At 41.0% G+C, this 24,078-nt stretch overlaps 1 pseudogene across 1 annotated transcript; it reads right to left on the bottom strand.

Annotated features, from left to right (window-relative positions):
- Window positions 1-19,354: 19,354 nt before the first annotated feature.
- Window positions 19,355-19,873, bottom strand: LOC307110508 (DNA-directed RNA polymerase II subunit RPB4-like; annotated as a pseudogene). The gene has a single exon. The product of its transcript is annotated as a DNA-directed RNA polymerase II subunit RPB4-like (transcript).
- Window positions 19,874-24,078: the final 4,205 nt, after the last annotated feature.

Here is a 24,078-nt window from a genome sequence, read left to right as displayed (position 1 = left end):
GTTCAGTCGATTTGTGTATTAGCCTTTTATTATATAGGATTACTGAGGACAATGACGATCACACTTGTATACAAAGGAAAAAGACCCAGGAGAGAGGGGACTTTGATGATATAGGGGAGGGCATGTGATCTTCTGGATCCGTATTCTTGAGAAGGCAAGATCTAGTACTCAGGTGGAGAGATTCACTTTAGACAGGTGCATGGAGAGTACTGTATGTTCACAGGTGGGAAACCACATTGGATGAGTCAGATTTTGGTTGGTAGATGCAGTAGTAGAAATTAAGAGGTTCTCTTCTGGTAACTTAATTTTTTTTTTTTAATGGTGAAGAAGCAAGGTCATTAGGATAGAAAGGAGGTGTTGGAGAGGTTTTAAAAGAAGTGAGGTGTGAAAAGTCATCTTTGAGAGTGGAGAGTAAATGTGCTAGAGAAATATAAAATGAATGCCAGGAATATTAGGGCGTATCCAAGATTGGTGGTTGAGAATTTAAAGTGAGACCAGTCAGTGTGATTGTACGCACTTTGCTGACCGAGTCCTGCCAAGTTTGGACAGTCTTTCTGATGACTGCCAGAATCTCAGTTCTGCATATCAGCTGTTATGTTCTGTCTAATCTTGGGTCAGTTGTTGCCTTTGCACTATCTGAAATGGTTACTCCTTTTGTTTATTTTATCCAACTTTATTGGGATATAGTTGGCATATGACACTGTGTAAATTTAAGCTATATAATATGTTGATTTGATACACTTATATATTGCAATGGGATTACCACCATAGCAATAGCCAACGTAATATCACACAATTTCATATTTTGGGGTTCTGAGAACATTTGAGATCTACTCTTTCAACAACTTAATAACAAGTTTATGGTAAAGTATTGTTAACTATATTCACAATGCTGTGTATTAGATCCTCAAAACATATTCTTCAACTGGAAGTTTGTACCCTTTGATCAAAATCTCCCCATTTCCTCCAAGCCCCTGTCCCTGGTAACCAGCATTTTACTGCTTGTTTCTATGAGTTCAGCTTTTTAAAAGTGATATCGTACAGTATTTATCTTTATTTGTCTGACTTATTTCACTTAGCTTAATGCCCACAAGATCCATCCATGTTTTAGCAAATGGCAGGATTTCCTTCTTTCTAATGGCTAAATAATACTCCATTGTACTAGTATATCTACCCCACATCCTTTTTATCTATTCATCTGTTGATGGGAGCTTAGGTTGTTTCCATAGCTTGGCTATTGTGAATGATGTTGCAATAAACATGGAAATGCAAAAATCTTTTCAATATCCTGTTTTAATTTTCCTTGGATATATGAAGTAGGATTGCTGGATCATGTGGTGGTTGTATTTTTAAGTTTTTCAGGAACTGCCATACTGTGTTCCATAGTGGCTGCCCCAATTACATTCCTAACAATAGTGCAAAGGGATCCTTTTCTCCACATGGGCACTGACACTTGTTTTCTCTTGACTTTTTGACAATATCCATGCTCGTAGATGTGAGGTGATACATGGTTTTGATTTGCATTTCCCTGATGCATAGAGACGTTGAGATTTTTTTTATATATTTGTTATCCATTTGTATATCTCCTTTGGAAAAATGTCTATTCAATTCTTCTGACCATTTTTTAACTAGTTTTTGTTATTTTTGAGTTGTATAAGTTATATATTTTGGTTATTAACCCTTTATCAGATATGTGGTTTGAAAATATTTTCTCCCATTCTGTAGGTTGCTTTATAATTTTGTCGATTTTTCTTTTGCTGTGCCAAAACTTTGTTTGATATAGTCCCATTTATTGATTTTTATTTTTTTTTTTGCTTGTGCTTTTTGTGTTATATTAAAGAAAAAAAAAACACGTTGCCAAGACTGATGTCAAAGAGCTTTTTTCCTGCTTTTTTTTTAAAGTTTTATCTTTTAAGTTTATGTTTAATTCTTTAATCCATTTTGAGTTAATTTTCTGAGTGATATAAGGTAGGGGTCCAATTGCATTTTTCTGCATGTGGTTATACAGTTTTCCCAACACCATTTATTGGAGAGACTATCCTTTTTATTTTTAATTTATTAAAAATATTTTTATTGATTTCAGAGATGAAGGGAGAGGGAGAGAGGGATAGAAACATCAATGATAAGAATCATTGATCGGCTGCCTCCTGCACACCCCGTACCAGAGATAGAGCTTGCAATCCGGGCTTGTGCCCTGACTGGAATTCGAACTCTGGCCTCCTGGTTCATAGGTCGACACTCAACTACTGAGCCTGGCAGAGACTATCCTCTTTAAATTGTGTATTCTTGGCTCCCTTGTAAAAAATGAGTTGATTGATCACTCTGTTTGAATAATGCTTCATCTGCCTCGAGCTGGCTATCACAGCTGGCGTGGATCCCTTCACCCCTCCTTGGCCATAGAAGGTTGGCCTGGCTTCTGGCTTACCCGAGTTTCTGAGGACTCATTGTACTTATCTCTAGAGACAATCAGAACTGAAAGTGGTGAGCTTCTTTGCCACACAAGTGAAAGAGTGATAAAGAAACGTTCAGCGAGAAAGGTGCTTGTGTAAGAGAAGCTGCTTAGGAGTTTCTCCTCCTGATTGGAATAAGACTGTTATGGGACAGCACCATGGTTTCCCCCTTCTCTTATTTAGACGTTCAAATGCCATCATGCACATCAAAAGATTAGAACATGTTTTAGTCAGATGAGGGCAACTAGATTTTGATCATCAATAAGTCATCTTAAGTGGTAAATGGTAAACAAGGTCATCTAAAGTAGTAAACTTTCAGACTAAGCTGAAACAAGTGGCCAACTGCAGGAAAACTCAGGCTCCACAAAGACATTTTTTTCTGAGATAGAAAAGACTGAATAAAAATTTACCTTATTCATGTTAGCCTCGATTCAAAGGGATGAGGAAACTAAGAGCCAGCAGGTGATCAAGTGGGAGGATTCAGAGAGAATAAAATGGACTTTGTGCTCTCCTTGTTGAATAAGTTCTGCATAATATCTTTAGAGGTTGGCATTGCAAAGTAGAAGGAAAGAGCCTCCATCATCAGTTTGGCAGCTTTATCAAGCTGAGCTATGTCAATTGTATTATGCTGTTTTCAGGAAGACGGTAGAGCTTGTGAAATTTAACAGTGTCTGTCACCACTTGACATATTGGCTAAAACAAAGGCAGATTGAGGAAATGACTCACAATAATTGTTTCAATAGTCTTTCCCATCTGCACAGTGTGTTGAATGTGATGACATCTGATGGGAATTTGCAGAAAATTAATGCACCAAATTCTTTCCAAGAATCAAGCCCACTCTTCGCTCTTTTAGTAGCTATACGTCAGTATCTAAAAAAATAAAAATAAAAAATAAATATCCATTTTATCTTCTTTATAGCTTAGGTAAGACTACAGACTATCTTGACTTTGGGAAAAGAAAAAGAAAATCCTGGGAATTTGTAAAAAACAAAACAAAACACATTTGGTGAATAATAATTCAAAATCAGTTTCTTTACCTAAAGAATCAATTAGATATGTTGGCTTTGATAAACTCATAAGCAAAGGGAAAAATTGTTTAATATTTCACAAAGAACCAAATTTAGAATGATGTATGCAGAAAACATTTATATTCTATTATCACATGAATACAGCACATCTGGCTTCTGAATTTATGATGCCACTCAATAAAATTTATCATTTTTGATGGGAAACCATGAATTTACCACAATTGCATGGAATGTATATCCTGTAATTTAAGTTCACCTTTGATAGATCTAGGCCTCTTACTGCCCTGAATTTCTTTGTGGACCCCACTTAGAAATGAAACTTGTGATTGCTAACCTACTAACTTAGGTGGCCTAATGAGTGATGATGTTATGTGCTGGAGGTGGGGATGTCTAGAAAGGACAGGAAGTTTCCTTCTGGTAGATCCGCCAATGGGGATAAAACTTAGCTCCATGAAAGTTGATTCCTTTGGAAAATATTTCTAGCATTTGTTTTCTTGTTGGACATCTACAAATATCCCTACATTTCAGCTGCCCGGGAAACCCATATTTATAGAGAAGAACAGATTAGGGCTTGCTCTCCCCTACAGATAGATTTCCTGGTGCTGCTCAAGATACCAATGCCACATTTTTGTAGTGGTGCAGAGCTGTGATGCTTTTGAATGGATTGGGTATAAGGAATAAAGTGTCCTCTTTAACAAAGGACAAAATAAACCTAAGAGGAGACTTTAAGACTTTGAAAGGCTATGACAAGGAAGAAATATACTTCTCTGCAACTCAATAGGGCAAAACCCCAACTGGTTGCCTAAATCATAAGCAGGCTATGGCCCACAATCACCAAGGACATGTCAATTGACACTCTAAAGAAATAGCTGCTCAGGGAGGAATTAAGCTCCCCATCTTTTCACTGGGAATTCTCTGGGGTGTTGACACCTGGGAAAATGCATCCATAGTTTGAGGCAGCCTTTCACAGTCTGATAAAATGCATTCCATCTCAAGGAAGATCACCATAGAATTTTAGAAGTGTGTTAAATGTTCTTTATTTTTATTTTTTTATTTTAAAGTTAGGACTGTTAAAGAAGGTGGGTGGGTAAGTGGAGGGCAGAGTGAGGTGAGGATAATGCCCAGCATCCCTTTTGAGTGCCCTGCCTCATTGGCTCACATTTGTATTCCCTGAACTGAGAACTCAAAGATCTGAAGTAGTGTGATAGATGGCACTCATCAGAAAGAATCTGCACACTCCCTGCTCTCCTTGGAGAGATCTCTGAATATATTGGTTCCACCCCAATCTAAGAGGGCCATTGTTCAGGGACAACTTCCAAACCCAACAGTATCCCATCTTTGGAGACACCAGTGACTCAGGGGTCATCCCTCTGCCAAAATGAAGAGCAAATTGCTCATTCTCTTCTGCTACAAAAGAGACCTTATCGTTTTTGTGATCTCCATCAAAAACTGTCACAAAGTAGAAACCGTGATTTTGAAAGTACATTAGTGAAGTGATTTTGCTCATGTAGATCAATGAGAGAAGAACTTTTTTTCTTGCTGTATCTATGAATTTCAGTTCATATTTCTTCATAGAAAGTGACTTTTTTTTTCTTCTGAATTTATGTTAAGCTGAGCAAGCAGTTCTGGTGAAATTAAGCCCATGTATAAACAATAGATTTGGACAGCTCAATTTTGGTCCTGAACTCCATTAGAATTTTCCCCTTCTTCTACTTTATTACAATTTCTGATTCTTTGCTTCTTATCACCTACTTTTATATTGAATATCACATTGTGCAAAGGTATGCCAAATTGGTATTGTTATATACTGATTGCCTTGCATGGGAAAAGTGCTGAGTTCAAGTTTGAAGTTTGAAATGTTTGTGCTTGACCAAACTTTGAGAAAAAAAGAAAATGAAGATAGTACTTAACCCTCAGAAACCATGGTTGTGTTTTCTCACTGTTTTTTATGGTTTCTCTAGGAGGGAGTGAGCAAGATCCTGAGTCTTAACCAGCATTTCGAATAGATTTATGATCTGCATGAAATGTATACATGAGATGAAAGTAGGAGAGGCAGTACTTTCCAGGGAATTTCCAAAGAGTTACAGGAAGCATGAGTGGCTTAATTCCTGAAGTCTGTAGTCAGAAGAAAGAATGAAATTTAATTAAGAACTTAATGAGGGCAAAAGAAGGGTTAAGCGGGGGTCGGGGGGGGGGGGGGACTTATGAGAGTCCAGGAAATGCACTGAAGTCTTGATCGGTGTTATCTTGTTGAATCTTCACAGCAGCACTATGAAGTACTTGTTGGGACCCCCATTTTACAGATGAGAACAATGAGGTTACAAAAGGCTATTCAGTTTGACTATGCTATGGAACTGTGACTGAATCTAAAATTTCAGGTTCTTAAATCATTTGCACTACTTCATGATCTGTAAAGAAAGGAGCTTGTCTGGGCTCTGTGTACATTTCTTCACAAGGAACTGTGAAGGAAGATTGAACAAAAGACCATATTACCGACAAGTGACTAAAAAACTGAAGGAGGCAGGTTCCTCTGCAGGGTTGGAAAAGATCTTGAAGCAAGGGAAAAGTTGTAATTGGGCAAAGAGTAAAGAAACTTGGAGATCCTGTTAAAAAAAAAAATCAGGGCTCAAAGATGGTGTAAAAGTTTGAAGTAATATGCAACATGGTTATTTTCCTCAGGGACAAGAAATAACACCAGTCATGGGATTTTAAGACATCTGGCTCAGAGGAAAGCTAGACAGTTGTTTAGAAGATGTGAGCTGCAACTTAAAGATGCAAAAGTCAACTGGGCACAGAGGGGCCCAGGGACTCGGGGGAAGACGAGTAGCTTTGGAGAGGGTTTGTGTATGTATGTACTTTCTCAAGCGCTGTTAATTATATAATGCCTTCAACTCATAGATCTCAGTATTTATTCCACCTATATCATCCTTCTGTTTTAGAGTGTAAGTGAAACACAGGGGAAAAGATGGATTTTTCTAGGTGCAAATCAGAACATAATTAGAGTTTATAGCTTTCAGGCAAGAACCTTTGCAAACTCTTACTCGAAATAATGCCTTTCCCTTTGCCAACACATTTACCCTTATTTTATTTTTAGAAGTCATAAACTTAGTTGTCTCAATGTGACGTGGCTTCCTCTCATAATGCCTAATGACTTCAGCTATTTTAAAAGAGCGGCTGTGGGAGAGCAGACCTAGAAATGTGGAAGACTGCCCGTGGGAGCCAGGGAACATCTGTGGGCGTGTAGGCTCTGCTCATTCTGTGTTCCGGGGAAGAGCTGGCCCATGAGGAACAAAGAAGCACATTTAAAATAATGCCTTTAATATATTATGAACGGGGAACTTTTCCTTAGTGTATCTCTTATTGTCCCATTTCTTTTTTTCTTGCTCAATAAATACAAGGCAAAGAAAGCATGGCTTTTAGGTTTTAATTTCCTAGCAGCACTCCGTGTTGGAGGCAGTAATTAATGAAAATTGTGGTCTAAATAGTTTAAAGTTTGCATTAAGTGCCTTAGCCATATTTTATAAAAGAATCTCACTACCTAAAGATATGTGAGTGGGTGAGCATATGTGTTTTGGGAAGGCACACGTACTAGTACTAGCTGTCTCTTAAAGTTGTCCTGAACCAACCCTATATGGTGATGTAAAAATATGGGGCCCCATAGCAAATAGATTATTTTCCTGGTCCTACAACACAACTTTAGATGGATATTCAGCTTCAAAAAGTGCCTTAATTACCAGATCTATCTACAGTTCAAAAGGAAATAATCCAGATAATATGTCCTACTAACACAACTAAATATTGCCAAGCTATTTAAAAATAATATTGAAAACACGATTAGGAGAACATGATAAACAATATTTTGTAACCAGGCTCATGTGACAATGTTATATAACAAAATTAGGTTTTCTTCCAAAATTTTTTTTCATTTTATAACTTAACATAGCAACAAAGAATATTGAATTGGGCTAGTTGACCTAAGAAAATGAAATTCTTGTCCTTTAGAAGTCAATATATTTTTTAAAGAGTAGAGAGTATTCTGTCTAGAAAAGTTAAATGGGAACAAAGAATAAATAAATAGTGACTTTTCAAACTTTCCCCAGACTAATTCAAATCTTGAAGTCTGAGACAACTTAGAGATCTCATGATGACTGTCCCATTAAAATAAAATATGATGTTATTTGCTGAAAGCTATTAAAATGAATGAAAAGACTTATGATGCAAGAAAAATGAGAAGAGGCAGGTGGGAGAAGAGTGGATCATAAAATATACAATTATAATTACATAGCCATACTTTCTAGTAGGTACTCAAATAATTAAAAAAATCTACTGATCAATTTAATGCAGCAACCAATTTAGATACCTGCTGGCAATAAGGGTGATATCCCTTGAAGGGAAATTGTAGTCTAGGCTGTTTATGTGTATATGGTCATGTAGTTGAATGTGGGCAGAGGACAGGGTGAGTGAGTAGAGGTGGAGGGAGAGTAATACAGATGTATAAATAGCAGTATTAAAAGACAGTAAGATAACTTATATTAGAGGTCACACTATTTCAGGAAGGAACATACCAGAATCAGAGCTGAGAGAAGGAACCAGGGACTGGGAGAGCAAGCTCTCTAGTTTATCTAGAGTTCTGGTGAATGAAGTACCATCCTACTCAGAGGGCGTTAATGGGTTGAATGTCTACATGCTGGCTTGTGCTTGGCAGTGCCATCAGCATCCAAAAATGGTATTTACTAGAATTAATTAAAAATGATGATATACAATATATATACACATTATTGAGAGACTGTGTAGAAGTGGTTAAATGCACATAGATGAGAAAAATTGTCTTAAAACTCAGTATCAAGACAAAATTAGGGTATTATAGGGTTATTGAACACAGAACACTAAATCACAAGTTAGAAAACTGATGTTTTCATCTGAGAACCACCCCTTACGAGCAGAAGTACCTGGGCAAGTAATTTAGTTTCCAAACGTAGTTTCTCAACCTGTCATATAGAGTTCTCACAAAGATCACATCAGAACCTTTATCTGAAAGGCTTTGATGAATCTTCACTTGCTATGCAAATGTAAGGTGTGAAGGAGAGAGGTAAGAGTACCTTTGAAAAGGGGGTGTTTAAGAGAGTACTTCTCATCACCATGTGTAAGTTATGTTGCAAAGAAGAGAGGCACACAGTGGTACATAGGTCTGCTAAACACGAAACAACAAGATTTGGCCAATGAATGGTCTTACTGCAAAAACAGATTCCTCCACAAAAACACTTGTTGGCAAGGTAACTCCCCTCCCTTTCCATCTCCTATGGACAAAAAAATGGCAAACATTAGTCAAAGACTTTGGGGGATTCATTACAAATGTTGTTAATGAGGCCTATTTATTTATTTTTAAATATATTTTTATTGATTTTAGAGAGGAAGGGGAAGGGGGAGAGAGACAGAAACACCAATGATGAGAGAGAATCATTGATCAGCTGCCTCTTGTACACCCCGCACTGGGGATCAAGCCAGCAACCCGGGCATGTGCTCTGACCTGGAATCAATCCTTGACATCCTGGTTGGATCAGCTATAGTTTTCTGCATGTGATGCATTATTTTATAGATAGATAGATATAATTTCCCTTTCAGATAATTGCTGAGGCTATGCCAGATCGCAAAAGCAAAGTTAATTTAGCTCAATGAGAAGAGAATTTATTTCCAGTCTAGAATCCCTAATTAATCCAAAGAATAAAATACTAAGCAATCAGTCAGATCATTTTTCTTTTGGCAAAAGCTAATTCAGTGAGCATAAAGGAAAGAGAAATGCTTGTATCCAAATACCTAGTGGATTTCTGTGCCCATTCATTGCCTAGGCATGGAAGAATATAGGTTTTATCGAGAGAAGCTCTGAGCCTGAAAGAAAAACTGGGAAATCCAAGCTCTCGGGCATCTTGCGGTAAGAGATAAAGACACGGGTCATCTCAGGTTTTAAGCAAGAAAAAATATCCCACTAAGTGCTGAAGAAGTAAGTGCTCCATGGCATCCACGTCCCTGCAGTGTTGTCCCTCTGAGGCGTGGCCTATTTTTGGCACATTTCTCTTTATTTTGAGAAATTGTTCCTGTTTACCAAATATTTCAAAGATAACTGGAAAATGCAGAAAAGTACAAAGAAGAAAATAAAAATTATTTATAATACCTCCATCTAGAGATAATAATTATAGCCTCACAGTTTATTTTTTGTTGGTTATTTATGTGTATGTGTTTGATTATATATAATGCATACATGTTTGTATATATGTATGTGTATGGACATTACAAAATTGAGGACAAACATTATAGGTAGTTGTTATTTTTTATGTATTAATAAGTATCTCAAAGTATTTCTACATGCCATTAAAATGCCTTTACATTTTATTTTATTATTTTTGTATACCCATGATTATATTTATTTTTGCTGATTTTAAAAATCTGTATTGTTTACAGTATTTCAGATGTCCCTCTTTTACCCCCATTGCCCCCTCACCCCCTACTTTTACATTTTAGATATCTGTATATAATATTCCATTATGTGGATATGTGGCAATTATTTAATGCTCTCCTGTTGATTTGTATTCAGAATGTCCTTGCATTTTTGCTTTTTTTTTTTTCAATATAAAGGGCTGCCTCAATAGATATTTTTGTAGCCATGTATTTATGTATACTTACAATTGCTTCCTTAGTGGATCAAAGCAAATACATGCTTAAATTTTGTTTATCTATATAAATTAGGGACCATTTAAGGAATCACTTTCTTGACCTGTAGTGAGCATGCTCAGTGTTGGGCGGGAGGGGCGGGGGGCAGAGCTGGGAGTTTCAGAGAAGGCAGTTCCTGGCAGGACCTAGGTGGCAGTTACTGGCTCAGAATGTGGAAGCACCACCCTCCAATGGTAACGGACCAGGCTGCCTTGCTTTGCCTGGGCAGCTTCGGGGGACAGTTAGATATTTTAATCTTGGAGGAATGGTCAAGATAAAATTGGGCTATCCTATGCAAAAGTTACTCTTTAGGAAACTTAGTTGATTGTTCAAGTCACCAATGAACTTCCTAGGGATAAATCAGGAGGGACGAGAGAAGAGGAGGAAGAGGACTCAGTGGGGTTGTGAAAGAAGGTGCTGCTAGCCTGTGAGATTGGCATTAGTCATCTCTGTGAGACACATAGTTGTAGTCTGTACAGGGTGATGTCTCCCACCACCCAAACCAACCTTTTCCCCAGTTACCCCATTTCTATCAGTGCACCTGTCTCTTGGCCTAGATATTTAATTCAAGATTCTTCATCGATCCTTGTATCCTCTTAAATCTGAAGTGAACCAAGGTCTATGACTTTATTGCACTTGGAATCTCTCAAATCTCTACCTCTATTCCTACTACTGTGCTCTTTTCCAGCCTTTAGCACATGTCTGCAATTCTGGATTTGCTCCAGACTCCAGTTTCTCCCCCAATGTTTCCAGCTTACTATTCTCTAAATGCCAGGTAGCCTGAAGCTATGGCAAATAACTTCCCTACAGTCTGAGCTTTCGCAAAGCAGAGCTTTATCTTCCTCACCTTCCTAGCTCCAGCAGTTTAGAAAAGCAGCTGTCACCTAAACCAATTTACCAGGCCCCTGAAATTTTTGAGTGTGAAACTGGGTGGAAAAGTAATCTGCCTAAGGCGACATAGCTAGGAAGTGTCAGAGCAAGATGCAGTTCCAACAGGTCCGTTTTCCCCAAAACCACATGAACTCAGCTGCACTGTGCCACCTCTAATATCCCGACATGCGAGACCTTCTTCCTGAAGCTGTCTTGTGTGCATGTGCCACTTTTCTGCATTGAATGTTATGTCACGGGATACCAGCTCTACCGTAAAAGAGAGAGTTAAGCATGTTTGAAGGTGGAGGGCAAGGAGGGCATATTTATAAAGACCAAAAGAATTGGGGGGGGGGGGCGCGGAGAAGGTAGATCTTAAGCTGGGCCTTGGTGGAAAAAGAATTTGATCAGCAGGAGACCAGGGCAGAGAGCATTCCATATCACAGCAGCAAATAGCAAAGTCCCCGAGACAGAAATGAATCAATAGCGCTGTGAAGGATGAAGAAATTGATCTGTGGAAAGATTTCACATGGGAAGCAACCTTCCCTTAAAGTCATGGTTTCGTTAGTGCCCTGGAAGCAAACCCCATGATTCTGCAGAGGGGGTGCTGAGCACTGCAAAGGAGCAGTCTTCCTTCTGCAGGGGAGAGCAGCGAGAAGAAAGCCCCTTTGCGAGTGGCATTCCCTCCCTTCAGATCTGGAATTGAACCTGGATCCTGAGCGATTCTTGTGGCAAGTCTTGGAGAGCGGGAGCCAGATCTGGGTCTTAGCACGGCTTTCCTTTTTACTGATAACTTTAACCTTCCGAAAACGTTCACCCCTAAGTTTAGGAAACCAGAAACGTAAAATAGACTGGGAGGGGTTTGTACGTATTTACAAAGAGGACATTTTTTACTGGCTGATAAATTCCTTTGTGGCCAAAAGCACGCTATTGAAAGGGTGATGGCAAACAATAAAACGAGACACTTAGAACCATTGCCCGAAAATGCTTATCAACCATAAATCAATGTCATAAAAATAAACAGGATCATTTTGATGTATTAGAGAAGAAAAAACAACCTGCAAAGAACAGATAATTACATTTTAGTAAATAATCATTAAAATTTTTTTTGGTTTGCTCGGCCAGCGTGGCTTAGTGGGTAAGCATCGAAACTATGAACCAGGAGGTCAGGGTTCAGTTCCCAGTCAGGGTACATGTCTGGGTTGGAGGCTTGATCCCCAGTGTGGGGCCCACAAGAGGTAGCCGATCAATGATTCTCATCATTGATGTTTCTATCTCTTTCTCCCTCTCCCTTCCTCTCTGAAATCAATAAAAATATATTTTAAAAAATTTGGGGGGGGGGGGGCTCCACTATTGCCTTTTTAAACTTATGAGTAAAGAACCAAGGGAAGACTAGCAAATGTATTAACTTTTCATACTACACATATACGTGCACACAAAGAAGAGAGTTTTCATTGACTGGGACATTATTTTGAATTTCTGCTTTTGTGAACATCTGTGGGGATGAGGGGAAATGTGGTATGTTCCTCTTCCTCCCCCCTTGCCAAACCCCCCAATCTGACCCCAGATGCTCCCTTTGTAGCATCACTGCTCTGGGATCCCAGCTAGATGTCATAAAATTTACTCTAAGTGTTCAACTCTGTTTTCCCCTGAAGTTTCAAGAGCCAAGTTGGAAGCATACTATGTGGGAAGTGTGTTTTCCAGCCTAAGCCGGCAGGAGGCCTGGTTGATTAGCCACCACATCACACAAGTCATTAACATGCCCAGAGAGCATAGTTTCCCAACTCAGATACGACAGTGAAGGCAGGTTTTTGCCGAGACGGGCTCTTTCCTAGGGGGCCTTACTGCAGTTGTCTTAGAATTTTTAGGGCTGAAGAGGTTCCACGTGGAGAGAGAGGCCAACTGCCAAGACCTTGGCTTTGCCTTTCTAACGAAGCTGGTCTTGCTTTTTGCTTTGAACTCTTCTGGCTTCTCAGCCATCCTCTTTGAAGCCATCCTTCTCAGGATGATGATCTTGTGGCTCACTCTGCCTTCTTGACCTAGTCCTGGTCAGTCTTTTGAGCCTACTTATCAGCATGGAGCAACTAGTTACTTTTACCCAACTGACCCCTTCTACCTGGGAGACCAGTTAGGTTGTGCCTCATTCTGACAAGGCCTGGGATCGTCCCCAAACAATAATGATGGAGACTAGGTGATGGCTGCCTTTGTTTCGGGGTTAGTTGTCACCCCCTTATTTCTCAAAAGTACTGTTCAAAAAAAGGAGCTGAGATTAGGGTCTGGCATAGAGACTCCTTTCCTCCTTCCTAAACTACAACCAGCCCTAAAATGTCCCACCTCTCAAGCAGTGGGTACAGTAAGGAGGGCTGGGGTGATGAAGGTCACATCAGAGACACTACAGGAACCAAGGAGTCACCACCCCCTCTCTTGTTAATACCTTCAGACTCAGATTTCTGTCTTGTTCAGGATTAACTATCAGCACAGTTAGTACATAGCAAGCCCTCAATATTTGTTGCATATAAAGATGATAGGGTGGATGGAGGTGAACGGGAGGAGTTATCCTAGGTATTGGTGTACCCTGGGCATTTCTTGATAGACAGTGCTGTTAATTATGCAGTTACCATTTTAGTACCCCGTCATTGCCCTTCAGCCTTAGGTATTAAGCCTGGAGTTCAAAGTCAACAGCTCAGCCTCAAGTCAGCTACTGCTCATAGTAGGTGGCGCACTGTCGTCCTCCCATTAACCCATGCCTCGTGTCCACGTCCCAGTAATCGTCCTGTTCCCTTATCCGTGTGCAACAGTCAGGTTCCCCATTTCTAAGGGATCTGCCAGGATCTTCTCACACTCTTGGGATGTGCGAGTCTCAACTCTGGGCCTCGGGCCGCACAGCTGAGTGCTTAACCCGGTGCTGCCAGACGCTCGCCCTGGCTGCCAGCCTCTCTGCCCCCTTCCTGGCTTCTTTTTCTGACCCTGACCACTGGGTCTTTGCTAGGGTTATGCCTCTGCCTATAGCCTGCCGCTGGGGACGTCCCATAGTGCGTTTTCCTCCCAGGGCTCGTCTGGCCCCCACATCCCAGCTCTCCTAACAGACCTACCTTGCTACTTACTGATTCTTATTTCTGAGTAAGAGCAAGTTTCCCATTCGCCTCTCTTTTGCAAGTTAGTTTTACTCTTGGTTCTGGATCAGTAAGACATATTGCAAAGACTGATCCTGAATTTGGACAGGAATTCCAGTTTTTGTGTATGGGGCTCTGTGCTGCCTCTTTGTGAGGGTCATGTGTTCTTGGATATGAGCTCATATTGCATGCTGTGTGTGTGTGTGGTGTGGGAAGGAGAAGCATCACCCTTTATCCCCCCCCCCCCCAGAAAAGTCCAGAACTAAATAAAACAAAGAGAAAGAAACAGGGTGGGGAGGGATAAGAGCCTTTTTATTCTCTAGTTATGTGATAAACCAATCATATATCCTGTTGTTTAGATGGTTCACTTTTCCCACGTGGTATTTTTCTGGCCTTCATTCTTGGTCTCCTAGTGAGCTCAAAGTCAGAATAAAAGTGCTGGCCCTCACGAATGTATAAAATTTCAGTAGACAAACAGGAATTTAAAGAAAGATAATGTAGTATGGTAACCGATGAAGAGACCTGCAGAGTGATTCCTTTTGGGTATTACATGCTATGTGTCTAAAAAAAAAAAAAAAAAAAAGCACAGGATTTAAAAAACTTGCTATCCTTTACCAGGGAGAAATTTTTTTCATATTATTGCACTTTATTCACAGGTGGAGAGAAAGGAATTGATTTAATTTAACACAACATTTGGATACTCTCCCTAACCTTACATTTGTGTTGAATAATAGTTTTATGAATATTACCTTGAAGCTGACCTTTTGGAATTGCTTTTCCTTAGTGAATATTTTTTCTAATTTTCTTCCTGAGCATTTTAAACTGAATTGCAGAAGGGAGGAAATGTAATTGCTCTATTTGTATTTTATCCACTCACTGTGATATCTAGGGCAAAGGGGTGGGTTTTGTATAAATCTACAAGGTAATTTATAACTACCGCTGATATTGACAAAACGTGTTTGTAGCATGCGCACGTTTATGTGAAAGTGCCCACGGGAGGGGTTGCCGCATCGATCTGGGAGGATTGGTATGAAGGTGTCTCTCTTCTCCTTTAGGCTTCTTTGCTACATTCCAAATCTTGAACTGGGATTTCCTACCCCCTTTTTTCATTGAAAGAATAACTGATGAGAGTGTCTGAAACGGCACATTGCCAGTTTGAGCTTCCTTTCCTGTCATTTGCATCATGGTGGAGTGCATTTTTGTTCTCAAGGAGGGCATCTTGGCGTGGAGGGAAGGACTGCTCCGTAGGCCCTCTGAACGTAGATCTTCTGCCTCATGCTTTCAGGGTAACCACTGAGATGCTGCTCACTGCCGCTGTGTTGGCAGTAATGGTTATCATGCGGCAGAGGAAGAAGTTACTCGGTCCTGCTGCTGACTTACCTTCTGGGGGACCTGTGCGGCTTTACTGCTGTGGGGACTCTTGCACGTGGGAATCGATCACCATGATAAATTGAGATACATGTATGGTTATTTCTGTGATGCATGAGTTTGAGAGCATTTAAATCATTTATTTTAGAAAATGCACACAAAACAGTGAGTTGAGGTCAGATGAAAATGACCACGCTTGTCTGTCTGGGGGTGGGCAGTCAAATTACAGAGCTTAGAGATTCCCAGTTGTGGAGTTCAAGACAGACTTTTGCCCTTATGGGATATGGGCAAATAAAGCAGTAGCAAAGTAGTTGGCACTACAGCAAAGGTAGAGTGTGGATCTGTTTGCAGACATTTGAAGGTTGGAGGGAGGTGTAGTGGCATTGTTTTAAAGACTTTCACTGTAAAAATAACCTCACAGCAGCTGGACAGCAATGGCCTTTGGTTGACATTGTGGATTAGAAACGTTAATAAAACTACATTGGGGTAGTTTTATTTTGGTTGTTTCTAGGAGTCCAATAATGCAATAGTTAAATGGACTAACCTCCCAGCTAGCTCCTCCCAGCACAGTTTTGGTCTAAGAAATGGGTGCTGTTTAAGCATGTCCTAAACTCTCCTCACCCCTAGCATTCATTGAATAACTAATTAAATAAAAAGTTACAGACACAGGATTGTGTTGATAAGAAAGAGCAGCTCCTAAGAATATGTTGACAAAAGCCAACCTTTGATTTGAGCATGCTTTTTTTCCATGACCAGATAGAATAAACCCAGTGACTTTATTCACTAGCCAGGGTCTCACATGTCCGTTTTGGGGTGATGTTATTCTGAGAGCCATTGTGACAGTCATGTTTAAAATGGAAGGTGCTACTGCAGACAATGGACATTTCTGCTCTGGGTACCACCCATCCGGATGCATCCCGGGGCTGGTCATCTTTTCCATATCTCACACTGAAATACAACAGTGGGTTCAGTACCTGCCAGAGCATTTGAACAGATTCAGAGCATAACTTAAGTGGGATGAGAAAAGATTGGACCATCCATTCTCATCTTAAGCCCCGCTCTTTGCTGTGGGTAGGCCTCCTTGACCTCAGGAAAGGGCAGGAGTCTGGCTGTTTAAATCGAGTGCTAAATTTGGTGGTATCTATGTAGTGCTTGAGGAAATCGGAGGATTGGCAATTGAATATGAACTTGAAATAGTCCAAGTTGATCTGGGGAGAGGAAAAGGCCTCAACTGAACTTAATGCAATGAAGAGTTTGGCTGGCCCTGGTCGGTGTCTTCAGTGGTTAGAGCATTTGCCCATGGACCAAAGGGTCGTGGGTTCGATTCCTGGTCAAGGGCACATACCTGGGTTGTAGGTTTAGTCCCTGGCCATGGTCAAGTCTCATGCAGGGGTCAACTAATCGATGTGACACAATGATGTTTTTCTCTCCCTCCCTCCCTCCCTCCCTTCCACTCTCTCTAAAAATCAATGGAAAAAAATATCCTCAGGTGAGAATTAAAAAAAAAAATTGGCTAGCAAGGAAAAGGAAGGGAGGAAATTCATTTTGCTTCAGCAGCAAGGTAAAGATATGTAGGTAAAAAGTCAGGGGGATGTCCAAAGAGAGCAAGGGACAGTGAGAAATGGGATTGAAGACAAAAAAGATTAGACCTGATGTCTTGTGTATTAGAACCCCTGTAGGTGTCTGAATGGGGTCCTCTTGTGCTGAACATGGTATTTTGTAAATAAAGTATTAACTTATTGCAAACATACTTTGATTAGATATATCTTTTTAGGAATATATATATATATATATATATATATATATATATATATATATATATATATATATATATTTGCCATTTGGTGATCTTTGTTTCAGTATGCATGTTAAAAACATAAGCAAGAAAAACATCTAATTCTGTGACATTTTGATTGTTGCCCAAGGGAAATTGATAAAGATATCTTGCCAGCCCTCAGATTTCCCTTTTCCTAGTTTCCCTTCTCTGTGCTTTCTTCCTTTTCAGGCGGGTCATAGTTTTATGTCCCCACTCTTCTCTTTCCCATCACACCCTGCTCTCTGGAAAAGGGACTCTTATCTGCCACTCAAATATTGTTTTATCCAGGGACCAGTTACCCAGAAGTTTGATCCCTATTAGAAGAATAACATCCTTGTTATGTCTTGAGGAATGTCACTCATTGGGACTCATGGGAGACAGAGATGTTGATGGGTCAGGGCCCTTTTCCAGAGACTAAGAATCATCCAAGTGAATGGCCTCTTCACCTATACTTTCTGCTCCCACTCTTTCCACTGTCCATGTGCTATTACAATGTATTTCTTCTTCTTTTTTCTTCCAAGTTTGAGTCCTCGGATTTTTGGGTGAAATCCATCTCCTACCAAAGCTGCAAGAATCAGAAACTTCTTTGGAGCCTTTTCCCTAAAAACTGCTTCTGTCCATGGGTGAAGCTCAGGCATGACATGGCTTGGCCCTTTTAGGTACAACAGTCCTGTGATGAGCAACTTCCAACAGCCTGTCCACTAGACACCCAATTATGAACAGACTTATGAAAACATTTAAAGAAGTCCACTGGGAACCGAAGAATCAGGCATGGTCCATGCCCATAAGGTTTTAGCAATGCAGATTTTGGTGATAGAAGCCAGCAATCTAATGCAGAAATCCTTTCTTGGGGATCCCAATGCTGGTTACCCATCTTGCTTAAGTCCCTTCCCACAACCCTCTCTTCATTGGTTTTTTAATCTCTTTTTTTTTTCCAAATAAAAATACTTTATTTTTGTCTTAGTCAGCAGCTAATATAAAACTATCTTGACCTTTGAAGCCAACTTTGTTCTTTCCTCAATCTCTTCTTTGGATCATGAATTCATTTAGAGCCAACAGGAAAAAGCAAACAAACCCAAATTGTGAAGAAAATAGATATATTTCCCTTCGTAAAAATTAAAGCTAGAATGTTTAGCTCTTAAAATGTTTTTCCCAACTCGTGTCAGATTGAGGGACTTCACTGTAGTGACTCAGAAAGGGGCAATCAGACAGCCTCATCAGATAACACCTGTTGCTAAGAACCAAGCCAGAGGATTGGATGAGGTGCCACATACAAGGAGATTCCAGAGTGTTCAGGCCTTCATGTCTGGCACGAGGGAAAAACACACACACACACACCTTAATTTGGGAGTGACAAAATAAATACTTCAGGATCACTTACAGTACACAACAAAAAAGGCAAAGGACCCGGCTACCTCAAAGCTATGGGCTCCACAACACTCAGCACAGTTATCCTCAGATGTAACTGCTTTCTGTGGAGAGCTCCTTCCTGGTGAAGCACAATAATGTCAAGGCGCTTCCATGGTCATCAACACCACCTCCTACCTTCCAGAATTTCAAACAATGACACCGGTCTGGTTCAGTTCTTCCTTTTGCATTTAGATAAGACTGCTGTTTACCATACCAGTTTCATATGCTCTAGTATAGCTTCAAAAACTATAAACACATTGAAATCAAAACATGAAATATTAGGAATTACAAATAACACAGGGGCCCAAATCCATGGTATGAGGTAGTCAGTGGCATAGTTTATATGCCATCCCCCCCATCTCACCCTCTCCAGAGGCGAGCTCAGGAAGCCAACAAGCAGCCACGGCAAGGCCTCTCCAAGACCCATGGTCATCCTGGTCTAACAGCCAAGTCTGAAACGGCAACCCAAACCAAGACCAAGTTGGGCTGTTGTACCCAAAGAAGCCCCAGTGTCTTGTGTGATAGAATTTCAGATCCCGGGAGACACTGGTGCGGTGCTGGGGTGGGGCTCCCTCGGCAGCAGAGTGATGCTGGAGACTAATACTGAAAGCTGTGCTTGGGTCTGGATGTCATCAAGGATCTGCTGCAGTCCCTCATCTTCCAATCGCCCCTCCAGGCTTGGGATCAGAGCCTTGGACTCCTCAGCAATCTCTGGACAAAGGTTGGCCGAACAGGCCAACTCCAACTTACCAAGCTTCTTCCGAAGCAGCAAGCTGAGGACACTGGCAATGTTCTCTCTGTTTCTGAAACGCCTGAAGGGAGCTGTGTAGTTTAAAGGTTTCACAAAGACCTCATGAAAGTTCCTGGTCGTCCTGCACTCTCATTCTGTTGCTTTCGATGCTCTAGAAGCACGTGAACTTCTGAATTGAGAAGTGTCTCAGCTGCTTCAAACTCTTTGGGGAAGATGCACTGTCAGGCATCCTCCTCTACAGTGCCACCCGCCGCCATTGCCAAACTGACGCTGGTTTTTAAATCTTTTGTAGAACAGCGCCAGCCCTGACAAATTCTCGCCTCAAACATTACACTAAAACCGGCCTCCTTGTAACTTCCTCCCATGGCGGAAATAAATTCCTTTCCACCATCAGAGTCTTAGATGAGACTATGGAGGCTCCATTACAAGTGGGGGCATCCATGGGATGCTCAGTCATGGGCCTAGCTGCTGCCGTGGCCTGGATCTCCAGGTTAGGGTTGGGCAAGGTTCCAAAACAGGTGCTGTAGGAACTCCATGCATTAGCTGGTCCCTCTACACTTGTCCCAGTTATGGGATAGCCCAGGGTTCTTAGAAGAATGGAGTCACCTGAGAAGAAAGATGGAAGAGTAGAAGGGCTTGGCTATGATATTTCTTAGTGTGTCCATAACTGTAACCTGGCCTGGGGTGGAGGGACGGGGTGCAACAACTCCCCAGGAGGAAGACATGTTAGTAGTCTTGAGGGGAAAATGTCTAAAGTGGGAGAGTGCTCAATTTTATAGACCAATTTGGTGCCTATATAAGGATTCTAATTATAACCTTGTATTCAATACTGAATTTCTGAACCTTCTTTGCTCCCTGTGTCAGGCCACAGATATTAAGGAAAGATAGGGTTTGATAAAAGAGGGATGGCAGGATTTTTTTATTTACTACCATGTGCTTTTGACTTTTAGATACCAAAGGTTATTGCACATGAAAAATTATCCCAAGTTGGGTACCGTCTGCAAGAAAAGACCAGGACTCATGTCATAATTTGATGCCTGTGCCAGGGGTCTGGCTCTTGATTTTTGTCTCTTCAGCTATCGTATTTGTCAACAGGGGCCAAACTCTCATGTGAGCCTACGTTAGGTATTGCTTTCCAGTTTCTCCTCTCGTAGGTGATGCAATTGGCACCCCTGATTTTGATACCAATGTGAAAAAAGGGACTTGAGAAATTTATTTGCTTTCTAGACAACCCCTGCTGAGTTAAAGGTCCCCACTGATGGTCCATCTTACCCCTAACATAGCTGGTCCTTTGGAGGAACTTGCCTTTACTGTTGAATTCAACTCTATTTCCTGGTCATTGCCCACAGAAAGAGTGGTCTCTATTAAATAGATGGGTTTTTGGAGACCACACCCAAGAGTATTATCTGAAAAGGGGCTGCGGCTAAACCAATATTATTTCTTTCCTGGGATGCTCCTTACTGCTGGGAGAACTTTGCCTAATCCAACATGAGCCTCCTGGGGTAACCTCATCCTGGGAGCTAGCTGAGAAGGGATCTTCCACGAGGAACTGTCTTCTTTCGGGAATGGTTCTCTTTCCCCTCTGTTCTGCTTAACACTTGTGAGCCGTCAGTCTACTTCCCCCCTCTTATGTCATTCCAGGTCTTGAGTTTGTGAAAGAAGCATCATTCATTCATACATTCATTCACTACCATCTGATTTCCTATATCAGTGGAAATTCCCCATTATTTAAAGAGAAGCCCAGCACCTCAATTCTTTCATATTGAAGAGGTCATTTGACCCCCTCTTTTTATTCTCAGCTTGGTAATTCTGTCCTGCAACCCTGGAAAGGTTCTGAGGCTCCAGTATAGTCTGTGCTGAACTGACATGTCTTCCCACTGCAAGGAGCCATGCTGCCGCTGGAGAATTGCTCTCCCTTTGGCTTTTTACCGCCTTTGCTCTCATTGCTCTCTTCTCCTTCCTCTTCAGATGCAAGCCTATGATTTGAACAAATCTGGCCATTTGATGTTTCAGCTCATGGTCTTCAATACATTTACCACAATTAGTACTTTCCTGGAATATCACCAAAGTCATGTTGAATACTCTTGGTTCTAGAACCCACCCCTAGGTAGGTATTCTATAGAGAGCCCTGGATTGAATCCAATTGGCCAGGCCTTCTCTCTGGTTGTGCTGCAGCTCCATCAGGGAGTGGAGTCTGAGCAGAGGAGGGGTACCTCTCACACCTTTTTCTCAGGAATTGTTTCTAATGCCAGGTGCTGAGCATTATATAAATAGTTATTCCCTGCCCTCCCTGTAGCTCCTGTGAACGTCAACATTTCCCCTTAGAGGCTGCCATTGGCCAGCTGAGACCTTTTCCAAGAAATCCTGAAGTTCTTCATGAGCATCTTCCAAGGAAAGTGTCTAGGGCAGTTGCTCAGCAAGGCTCAGATCTCCTTGAGCTTCTGATTGGTTTAAAACATTTTTTTCTATTTAAGATTGGCCTTAATATTATCAGCAAGTTAATTTACCTTAAATATAAAGATTTGGCATTGATCTTGTAAGAGAGAAAGCAGGTGGATATGAAGAAGCCCTCACTGCTGCTATGAGTTCTGCTGACATTTCAGGCATCAGAGGAATTTCAGCCCTGACTCTGAACATATAGGGACCTATTTCTCGTCTTCTGTTGGAATGCCTAGATTTGTTGTGCGTCACTTCTTTGTCCGTCAGAGGCCAACCTTGTGGTCTAGTTCTGATCCCGTTATATAAAATAGAAAGAGTATATCTGAGACTGGCTTCTAACTCAGATTATACCTGAGTTGCTGGCCTCATGCCTGAGACCAAAGGAAGTCATTCTAAATATCAAATTTTAGGGCTTCTTCCCATTCCTAAGCCACATGTTCCCTTCTGCTGATAACCTCATCCTATTTGCTCTCTTGATGGAGGCAAGAAGAATGATCCAGACCCATTTCTAAAATGTTTCATTTTTTGATTGACATGCATGTATCACATGACTCATAAAGGGAGGATTCCCAAAATAAACTAGGGAGAGAATCCTTTGGAACCAGATCCGGAATGAGTGGCTCTCAACAATGAGTGGATTCCTGGATACTTTGGACATGGGGGAAATTTCTAGTGCAGTCTCTTGCCACTGGAATCTTCTTCTCTTGGTCTCAAAAGTGAGAAGCAGCCTTCTCATCTCTCTGCACTGGAAATGGAGGTGGTACCCTTGGTCTTGGGAAAGGAGGGCACATTCCAGGATCTGGACTCCAGATTTCCTTTTCATGTTCTTTTGTCTTAGAAATATTTTGCCCTGGATATGCAGGCATTTCAATCTCACTATGTTTGATGTGACCATTTGATGTAGTTCTGTGACAACTGGAGCAGGAGGCCAGTAAGTCATGTCTCCATCCTCTGGCAGTCACCTCTACCTTTGAGCTATCCTGGGAAGGCTCACACAAAGAGAATCAACACTTGCACACTTCACTCCAGCACTGGCTTCCTGCCTTCCTGGTAATGATAAGGTCTTGATCTTGACTGGTTCTCTTTTCAGGTCCATTTGACCTGTCACTCAATGGAATGGGTTAGAAGAGCAGGCAAAGCCCTCACTGACTATGAACTGAGAGGGCACCAGTAGGTGGTGCCTTCATAGTGGAAGTGGTGTTCAAGTATGCAGGATGGGGTCACTGAGGTCACTGTCCAGCCAGGGTCAGAGCAGTGATTTCACAGGTGCTCTTACCTCGATGTCTTCCTCTTCCTTGTGGGGCTCACAGACTTTAAGGAACTTTATGGTGGAACATTCCTCTTTCCAGGAAGGAAAATCTATGATAGTCCCCTCCTAAAATGACTTGATACATTGTAGGCCACACCACCCTTCATCCTCGGGCCTCAACTGACACATAATGTATCACTGGGTCTTTTCCTGTTGGAATATCATTAGAAAGGATGTGCAGAGGCCATAAGCTGAGAAATAGTAAATAGTCAGGAAAGCAAATTCCCCTTCTGTCTGGCTTTGAGTTCTGCTTACATTCTGCACTCCCTAGAGAGCCAAGACTGAGACCATCTTCTTCTAGTCTCTGGGTTCCCAAAAAATTAAAGCATGAATGTGAATTTTTTAATGTAACCACTCAAATTTAGTGAGTGTTTCCTGTTTACAAGCTATGATGCTAAAAAGTTATGACATGGAAACTCAACATTGGCTTCCCTACTCCTCTCATGGAGTATGGGGAATTCAAAATAGTTCTTCCTGTCCTTACCAGGGGAATACATTCATCTAAGCAAACTCAGACAATTCACCTGGTAACTATTTCCTCACCTTGATCTTCACCAAAACTTTAGGTTTCTCATAATTGTCTTTTAAGTGCCCCAAGTGTGGGATCCCCAAACTGGGGATATGAGAGTGTCATTAAAGAGAGAAGTTAAGTTTATCCTTTCATTTGACACATTTTATGAGCATTTCCTAAGAGTACAATATAACAAAGAAAGGGGTCAAAATGCTTGAGTGGGCTATGCCTACCCACCCATCGTCCATCTTATTTCTGTGATAAACTTACCCCATTTCTCTTGTATTAATAAAAGTAAGAAACATCAAAAG

This window comes from Cnephaeus nilssonii (assembly GCF_951640355.1).
Source record: "Cnephaeus nilssonii genome assembly, chromosome: 14".
NCBI classification, from domain to species: domain Eukaryota; kingdom Metazoa; phylum Chordata; class Mammalia; order Chiroptera; family Vespertilionidae; genus Cnephaeus; species Cnephaeus nilssonii.
The sequence above is the reverse complement of the archived record's forward strand: the minus strand, read 5'-3'. Positions and strand labels throughout refer to the sequence as shown.